The following is a 9584-nucleotide window of genomic DNA, read 5'->3' on the forward strand; positions in this document are numbered from 1 at the left end:
CTATATTTTGTCAGTCTTAGTCTTAGTCTTACAATTCCTACTTTATGCTAGTAGCTAATTAGCAATTAGCAAATAATTAGCACTGCTTCCTATTTTCTGGACTGAACCACAGTGCAGATTTCAGTGCCACTTAACGGGACAGGTCGGCAAAGAAGCAAATTTACTTTATTTTCCCTTAACCCAGGTGGACAGGACATGTTTGGAGTCTAAACTGAAGGAGCACATTTTGGTCATTTAATTTAGAACAAAAGCTGCTAATGTTGCTAACAGACCATGCTTTTACTCAATATATGTACACAATGTCATTTTAGACATTTCTTAGACATTTCAATATTACTTTATTCATGTATTTCACTACTTTGGTAAACCTATTTCAATCACCAAACAGGTCCACATGAGTAAAGGTATTTTTTCATGAGATGAAATATTTCCATATTCCATAATATTACTTTATACAGTGATCTATGTCAAATTCTACCTCATTAGGAAGATAGCTGAGATTGTTCTGAAAACTGTGATATCAAACATGTAAGTACCTTTAAGGTGAATTTAAGAATATATGCAGAAACGGACATTGCTCTGAGCCATCAGATGGTTAAATGATGGTGTTACACCAAAATCTGTGACCACCAAATTCTGTCACTGTACAACCTGCAGCACACAGATCACCATTTCTGATGCCTGTGACTGCACTGTACCATCATAATAAATGAGTTAAACACCAATCAGAATGTTTTTTAGGTGTTGTGATTTCAGATGGATGGGTGCTGCTGCTCTCTGCTGATCCCAGATATAAATACCTTTGTGTAAATTAATATATGAGGATAACAACACCTGTAGAGAGAAGGTAACACTCACCATCAGCAGCATGGAGCACAAGGAGCAGATAAAAACACACCTGCGTTCTTACTGAGTTACATACACACACACACACACACACACACACACACACACACACACACACACACACACCAGGGCTACTGCTACACACCATACACACACTCTTCAAAACTACAGACTAGTGAATGACCAGACAGTTACACTTACAGTGGAGAGGAAGTGTATTCAAATGAAGACATTCTGATGACTCTCTAACTCCAACACACAAACACACAAATTTGTTCAAGTCAGTGGGTACAGCTGATCAGATGTGTGTGGCAGGTCTGTTAAACAGGTGTGTAGGTCTGTAGCTGGTCTGTTGATTTCTCTTGGTTTTCTTCTCTACTGCAGACTAGCTGTTCCATCTCCACCAGCAGTGTTATAGTGAACTCTGCTCATTTCTGACACTGAAGCAGGTCACATGAACAAGAACAACTCAGTTCATTCAGGATCTGACTCACACATGGTCAACTGACTCACACATGGACAACTGGGAGCATATCTTGTACAAGGTTATAAGTCAAAAACAGTGGATTTCTGTCATTTTGCAATTTTCTTAAAGTATTGTGAAGTAAAACATTTTACATCAAAATTATATTTTTCATAAATGTTGACATGTCCTGACTATGACAATATCAAAGTGTCAGTGCAGAACAGTATTTCCCCAACCACAGTAGTTTGAGGTTTCAGTTCATACGGTTCCTACTTACTGTTTGTGGATGGTCATAGTTAGGACGCATGGCTCTTTAAGAAAAATGTCATCATGAGGTAAAATAGATCAAATAGTTCTTTGGACAACTGAACACATCTAGTACTAAGCAATGAATCAAAAACAGGACATTTCTGTCACTTTGGGTGTATAAGATGTAGTGTGGCTGGGAAACAATTTTACACTGGCAGTTTATTGATACTGTCATAGTCCACCTATGCACTTTAGAAATAACATGAAAGACAAAATGAGGGTCAGTGACATTATGGATTGTTTCCAGAAGATTAAGTCATGATTTAAATCCCAGTCAAATATTTTTAAAGTACAAGAGCACTTTAACCACAAATACACCCCTATAAAAATGGATGAAATGTATATTTACTCTGGATTTGTTTTAGCTGTGCTTTTGCAAACAAACACCTAGCAAGCCACATCAGTGAGAAAACACCACTCCAGTGATCTGTAGCATTCATCCTATCTCCAGTATAATAGCCTTTGATAGTCTAAGAGTGCTCTATAGGTGTAACAGGTGCTACAGGTATAATGTAACATTATACAAATGTTATGTGTATTTGTGTGCATGTTAGTGTTTGTGTTTTTACACAGCATGCATTTTAATTGCTTTTTAAGATATTAAGAGAGCATGTTGATATGCAGTAAATGCATGTTACCGTCAGTCAGAGTCTTTGCACTGTCAGTAGTGGAAGCGTCAGCTGGAGCCTTTGCACTTGTTTTGACATCAGACCTTGATGTAAATTCTGTTGTTGAGATTCCTGGAGAGGAACATGTGTTTGTTAGCATAAGATGGTGTACTGCTTTAGTACTACTTGTGTTTGCAAGTTTGGCTACAGTACTGACCCATTATAAATGTGTATAGGAACATTCAGGGTGGTTTACATTCATGACACTAGTAGTACAAGACCACTTTAACCACAAATACACCCCTATAAAAATGGATGAAATGTATATTTACCCTGGACTTGTTTTAGCTGTGCTTTTGCAAACAAACACCTAGCAAGCCACATCAGTGAGAAAACACCACTCCAGTGATCTGTAGCATTCATCCTATCTCCAGTATAATAGCCTTTGATAGTCTAAGAGTGCTCTATAGGTGTAACAGGTGCTACAGGTATAATGTAACACTAGTTTGCTAAAGTTCAGTTTATTTGTGAGTTATCAATGCACAAAGAATACGGAGTGAGTCTGATGTATAGTTCTTCATATTCCTTATGTATACAATTGTAATCTCGCTCATCTTCCTCAGTCAGATGTGATATGAGTAGAGAGAGATTTCCTGGAGAGTGAACAATACCCAGCTGAACTCTGTTTCTGTACTCTTCACTCTCACTGGAGATCACTTCCCATGTTTTACTGTTTGGGTTGTATTTCTTCCAGGTGAAATGTGCAGGTTTGGCGTGTAGGTCTGTGCAGCTGCAGGGTAGCAGTACTGAGTCTCCTGTGTGTGCAGTGATGTGTTTTGTCTCCCAGTTGTATTCTAATACTCAACCTGTAGAAACACACCCTACTGTCAGACTCCACCACATTTGCTTGTTAGATTAATAAATATTTACTTTAATATTATATGATTTGTAGCATTGTTCTAATGACATTGACTATCCTTATAACAATGATAGTTATAAGGTGTAACTGAGCAAATTGGTTGCTCCATTTAGGTAACAATTTGAGCTTTGTTTGTTTGTTATTAAGTACCAATGTAACAATTTTTTAATATTTGATCAAAATCTACATTTCACATTTATTAACATGTTTCTTAAGAGTGGTCTTCATAAGTCCTTCATAACCCATCTTGATCCCGAGCCTGTTCCCGGCGCGAGAGACACCGCCCAACTTGATCCCGAGCCTGTTCCCGGCGCGAGAGACACCGCCCATCTTGATCCCGAGCCTGTTCCCAGCATGAGAGACGCTGCCCGTCCTGATCCCGAGCCTGTTCCCGGCGCGAGAGACACCGCCCATCTTGATCCCGAGCCTGTTCCCGGCGCGAGAGACACCGCCCATCTTGATCCCGAGCCTGTTCCCGGCGTGAGAGATGACTCCGTCAGTTCAGTTCCCTTTTCAGTCCCTGGTGCGAGAGATGCCGCCCATCTCGTTCCTGGCCTAGTGGTGTCCGCCTGGCCTGTTCTCGCCGCCGAAGAGGTCTCTCAACCTGTTCCTGTGTTAAATCAGTGCCTGTAGGTGCACCCCCAGACCTCGCTGCAGTGCCACTTTGGCCCCTGTAGCTGCAATAGGTGTGCCTCTATTTGGGACTCCCTCAGTCATACCTCGTGGTGAGCCAGTGACCCTTGAGGTCCCTCTGTCGACCTCCTGGACCCATACTAACTCCTTGTTTATGCCGGGTGTCGCTCCTCGGCTCCCTAAGGCTGCTGTGCCAGCACCCATTAATGTCTGGGTGCTTCAGTGTCTCCAGTTCCTGTGTTGCCTAATCCTGTTCCTGGTTTCGTCTATGTTCCTGTTCATGTATCCATGCCTGTTTGTGTATCGGTACTTAAACCTGTTGCCCTGCCTCGTGGACTCAGCATACCCCTGCCTGTCCCTGTCTCTGTAACCATGCCCGTTATAAATGTTGCTCCTGTTCCTATGTCTGTAGTGGTTAATATAATCTCATCTGTCATTACTTCTGCCCCTGCCCCCGTTCCCGTAACCATGCCAAAGTCCGGCGTTGCTCACCTTTCCTCGTCTCTGTACCCGTCCCCTGTCCCGGCCATGTTTCAGATCCCACTCCTTTTCCCATTGTGTTTCAGTCCCTCAGTCGGTCCCTGCCCCTGTGCCTGTCGGTGACATAACCCCTGGGCTCGTACCTGCTCCTGGACCCATCTTGGCTTCTTTACTTGCTCCTGGTACCCTGGATTCTGTGTCGGCTTTTGAGTCTCCTGTTCCTTTGTCTTGTCTGGTTCCTGTCCCTGCTCCTTATCTGGCCTGTTCTGTTCCTGTTAGTGTCCCTTGTCCTGCTGTTCCAACTCCTGGTTTGGGGGGGTGGGGGGTACTGTCACATCCACAAACCTGAGCATACCCCGTTGTGAAGGCAACCAAATCACTTCTGGGTTTTCATTCGTCTCCATGGTTCCCTGTCTCCTCCCTTTTCATGCCAGCTGTTCCTGGTTTATCCCTGATTGTAGTGTTATAAAAACCCCATCCCTACATATTTTGTTTGTCGGTCATTGTCTTTGTCTTAGAGTGGCTTTCATGGTTTCTGGTCAGTTCTCGTTTGGTCGCTATCATTGCATTTTTAGTTCGATCTCATTTGTTCTCCGTGTTTAGTCCGATCTGCTGCATGTTGCTTTCCTTGCTTAGTTCTGTATCTTCGTCGTCAATATTGTTTGTGCATCTTATGTAGCCCGGTTCTGTGTTGTTCCCGTTTGCCTGTCTTTATGCTCACTGTTATGTTTCATTATTGTTGTTCTCCGTTAGTCTTCTCTTAATGTTTTATTCCCTTGTTGCTCATTTCTCGCCCTCACCCTGTTCTCATATTATTCTTCTGTTAAACTGTTTGTTCTTCATTCTATTCTGTGTTGTTAGTCTGTGTCGATTATTAAACTTATTATTTATTTCTTCTATTCAATCAGTTTGGTTCGTTATGGCGTTGTCACTTCGCACGAGTGTTCGCTCTCCACCCCTCCTGCGTTACAATTAGTTGTTGCTTACCAAGTGAGGGGTGACATCTTAGAACAGGCCAGACGCTTGCGGACAGCCGAGTTTTATTTGTAGCGGAATAAGCAACAATTGTAAAGTGAAAGAGGCGAGGGTAATGGCCAGATGTACACACGCCAGGGAATTGCTCAGTACATGCTGATAGACCAGCGATAATACTTAGCAGGGACTGAATGCAACCAGAGAGAATAAATAGCGTAGCAAAGATGAGACACAGGTGATACTAGTAAACTGGTGATGAGGATCTGGTGAGGTTGTGCCGGGGAAGACGGGAGTTGCAATCACGGATTGAGGGCAGTTGCGGGACATGAGGATACTAGGAAAACTGAGCAGATGTGAACACCTCAAACCATGTAGTACTTTCCTGTTCTTGACACTGGCTGGAGAGGCTGAAATGAAAACTCCCATATGACTGTTATAAATGAACACTTTGACAATGATTGTCCTGACACTGTATTGAAAGTGTTCTGGCCTGGTCTATAAATAAGGTGTTTTATTTTATTACTAATAAAATGTTGATTGATCTCTAATGCCACACCATTCTACCAGTCAAAGAAAGATCAGACAATATATGTATAACTCCATGATAGAGCGTCAGTGTGGAAGCACTAGAATTCTTTATATCAAGGCAAGTGCCACATACAACACATGCTACTGATCACATTCTTGCAGTGCTTGTCTTATACTCAAGTCATACTCAGTCATAATTGTAAGTCGCTTTGTATAAAACTGTCAGGTAAATTTAAGTTTGTCTAAATGTTTATTCCAATTGTAATCAATTTGTTATTTTAAATATTTTAACATTCTGTTTCTAATGTTTGATCATTCATGATCACATATGTAATTTTTACATTAGGCTACTTATGTTTGTCACAGTAAAGGATCCAATACTGCCTCTTGCATTGTGATTTTAACACTGTCAGAACGCAATGTAGACAGAATAGGTGGGTTACATAAAGTATCCAGTCTCCGCACCGCACATTTAGTAGGTTAAACCCAAAGTTAGGCTGACTGAATGGTAAAGCTCTGAGAAAGCAGGAAATATTATGACTAAGGAACCTAGTTACACATTTTCTCTTAACACATGCTAGATTTTGCATAACACATGTTAAATTGTAATTAAAGGCATACTTTGGAATCAGATCATTTCTTAAAAGTTTTATGTGCATTAAACCTTTGCCTGCACCTCTGCCATTGGTTGTAGGTAAGTGGGACAGGGATAAATAATTACAGTAACAGAAACTCCAAATATATCACTTTTATTGTCAAACTGACATCAACATTGACTAAATCAACTTTTATGACTGTTTGTTTACACTTATTTGCAACTTGTCATAGCAAAGCATTACCTCTTATTTTAGATGTTTTAAATCAAAAATCTAAAATAAGAACACATTAGTGATTTTGATCCAGCTGGTCCACCTACATTAATGATCTGCAGAACGATAATGTAACGCGGAGGCAGACTGGACTTGACGCACATGTGTAAACAAACGTTCTTCATTTCCAAAACAGGTAGACACAATAACAAAATGATGCAAACTAAACACTCACAAGGGAGAAGAACGATACAGGAACTGCGCAGAAACAATAAAATTGTGATGGAACGTTTGATATTAAGACATCGAAGCTCTTAATACAGTGTACTGAAGCTTGAATCAGTTACTATTACCACTAATATTACCACTAAAGTTACTGTTACCACTAATACTACCACTAAAGTTACTAATAACACGTGACTAATGATATTTGAAGCTTCAAACGTCACCGAACCACAGGATGAGGGTGAGACTGTTTCATAAGTTTGGCACTGTCCTATAATGTATCTTTTTACTAAAAAATTGAAATGTGCAAATTATAGAAGCCAAAAGGGAGAGTAAACGTTTCATAATGTCACCCTGTTGTCTGACAGTATAGTTTTGTATCAAGTTTTCACATAAAAAGGGAAAAAATGATTTTAAACAAACTATTGTAGAATTTAATTATTAAACACCATTACTGATCATCTTTTTTTTTTTTAATGACATGTGAAGGCGGTGGACTGTTGTATTGTTTATAATGCTGCGCAGTTTTGAATCTATGGCTGCTATAATTTCTGAGAACCACCAGGTGTCGCTGTTTTGTCACCAGCTTTCAATGCTCCAAAGCTTCGAGTCCTTTAGCAGTACAATAAGGAAGAACCTCAAACGCTTCACAGGACTTCGTCTGCACATCATTAGCAAGAAGGAAGTAAAAACACATCTGCAGATAAAAACACACCTGCATTCCACAACACACTACACACAGCTACAGCAGTAACGCTGCTACACATCTTATACATTCTACAAAACTACAGTGTACTGAACACTGAAAACCACCCCAGACTACAGTCTGTCTAGTGGGAATCACCACACAACTATGACCTGGAACTCTACAACTCTCTCAGTAGAACTCCACTGAAATTCACCACCCACTGATGTCCACAGTAGAGGGGACGTGTGTTGAAGTGCAAAATAAATTATTCCTCCACTTCTTTCTCTCTCACATACAGACTAAATATAACACTTCCTCCTGAGCTTCCCAGTGTTCAGTCCCCATCCTCAGTAAAGTGATCCTGCAGTAAGAAGTAGTGCTACACAGTGATCCCCCTCAGCACTGTTTGGTCACATCATTTCACTCCTGCACTTAGTGATCAGAGGACCAAACTGAATGTGTAGCTTAGCAAATATTAGACAGATCAGACAGGAAGAGCTCTGGAATACATGCTGATTAAACACTGATCATTTAATCAGGTAAACATTAGGATGGTCTGATAACATTCATATTATTCATAATGTACAGGTGGAATGCAGCAGTCTATGATCATGTTGTAGCTTTCATACTATTAAGAAAAAACTACTTAAGTGAAGCTGTGAAATCCACCCAGAACCACAGAACCACTAAAGGAGTCACCAAAGTAAAGACCACTTTGGATGTAGACAGTACAATGTCATCACAACCCAACAGTTATCACAGGAAGTAAAAACATTTTCTCAACTTTTCTCTTAGTTACTTTGTTCTTTTTGTTGCTAAAGCTGCCAAAAGCTGTTTGATGATGGTGGATAGCTATAAAGTAACTAACTGAGTCTGTAGGCTAGTGTGCACTGCGCTGTAACAATAACAAAATAAAATTAAAACTGTGAAAAGACAAAACCCCCAGCATGGACTGTCTAAGCCTCCTGGCCAATCGATGAACAAATGAGGAATAAATAACACAAACAGAAATAAACAAGTGAACACATTTCACACGTAGCACCCAGTGCAACCAGATTAGCAATACATATGTCAGGAGGAAGAGGTGCATACTGGGAATTCTCACATCTGTAAACTGGTAGCTATGACTATGGTGGCATCAGAATAACTTGGGACTAAATAAGAAAAGTCTTTAAACTGGAGTCACTGGAGTGAATTTATGCTGCCAGAGTCAGTTAGTGATTGACTGATTAAACCATGAAGTTTAGAGCTGGATGACTGGCACTGATCAGGATTTGGAGACTGTTTGACAGTCTTCATGGTTGATTGAAAGAAGTTAACATGTCGCTCACACACCACTCAGAGGAACAGCACAGCAGAATTTTAAGCTCATGACCCCAAAAAGGAAGCATGCGCATATGCATGTCTGTGTGAGTGTGTGTGTGTGTGTGTGTGTGTTATTTATGTATTGCTAAAGTGCACCAAGTTTAGTAATACATATGTGAGAAGGAAGAGGTGCATACTGGGAAATTGTACTGTCTTTATGGTTTAGTTTTTGTTCTTATTTGTTCATTTTTTATTTGTACATTTTTCTAAGCCTCTAGGATAAGAAGAACAACATAGGAGAACTTGAAGCCCAAACACCCAACAAGAAGAGAGAGAGAGAGAGAGAGAGAGAGAGAGAGAGAGAGAGAGAGAGAGAGAGTGTGTGTGTGTGTGTGTGTGTGTGTGAGAGAGAGAGAGAGCAGGGCAGGGGGTGTTTTTGCAGCTACAAGTATCACTTTGAATGTACATTTACTGTGTGTGTAAAATTGTCTTTCTCCAAGTCCTTCAGATGTGGATTTGGCCATCCTGCAACAGCTGTGCATGTTTGTGTGTGTGTGTGTGTGTGTGTGTGTGTGTGTGTGTGTGTGTGTGTGTGTGTGTGTGTGTGTGTGTGTGTGTGTGTGTGTGTGTGAGTGAGAGAGAGAGAGTGTTAGTTATTTAGTTATGTATTGGTAAATTGTTAAACAGTGCTCCAAGTTTGGTAGGAGGAAGAGGTGCTTGCTGGGAAACTGGTTTTGTGATATTACAGTTTTTTGCAAGACACAAAAACGGGGACATGTGACACAATAATTGA

The sequence above is a fragment of the Electrophorus electricus genome, chromosome 2, assembly GCF_041902795.1.
Source record: "Electrophorus electricus isolate QZ-2024a chromosome 2, ASM4190279v1, whole genome shotgun sequence".
Lineage (NCBI taxonomy): Eukaryota > Metazoa > Chordata > Actinopteri > Gymnotiformes > Gymnotidae > Electrophorus > Electrophorus electricus.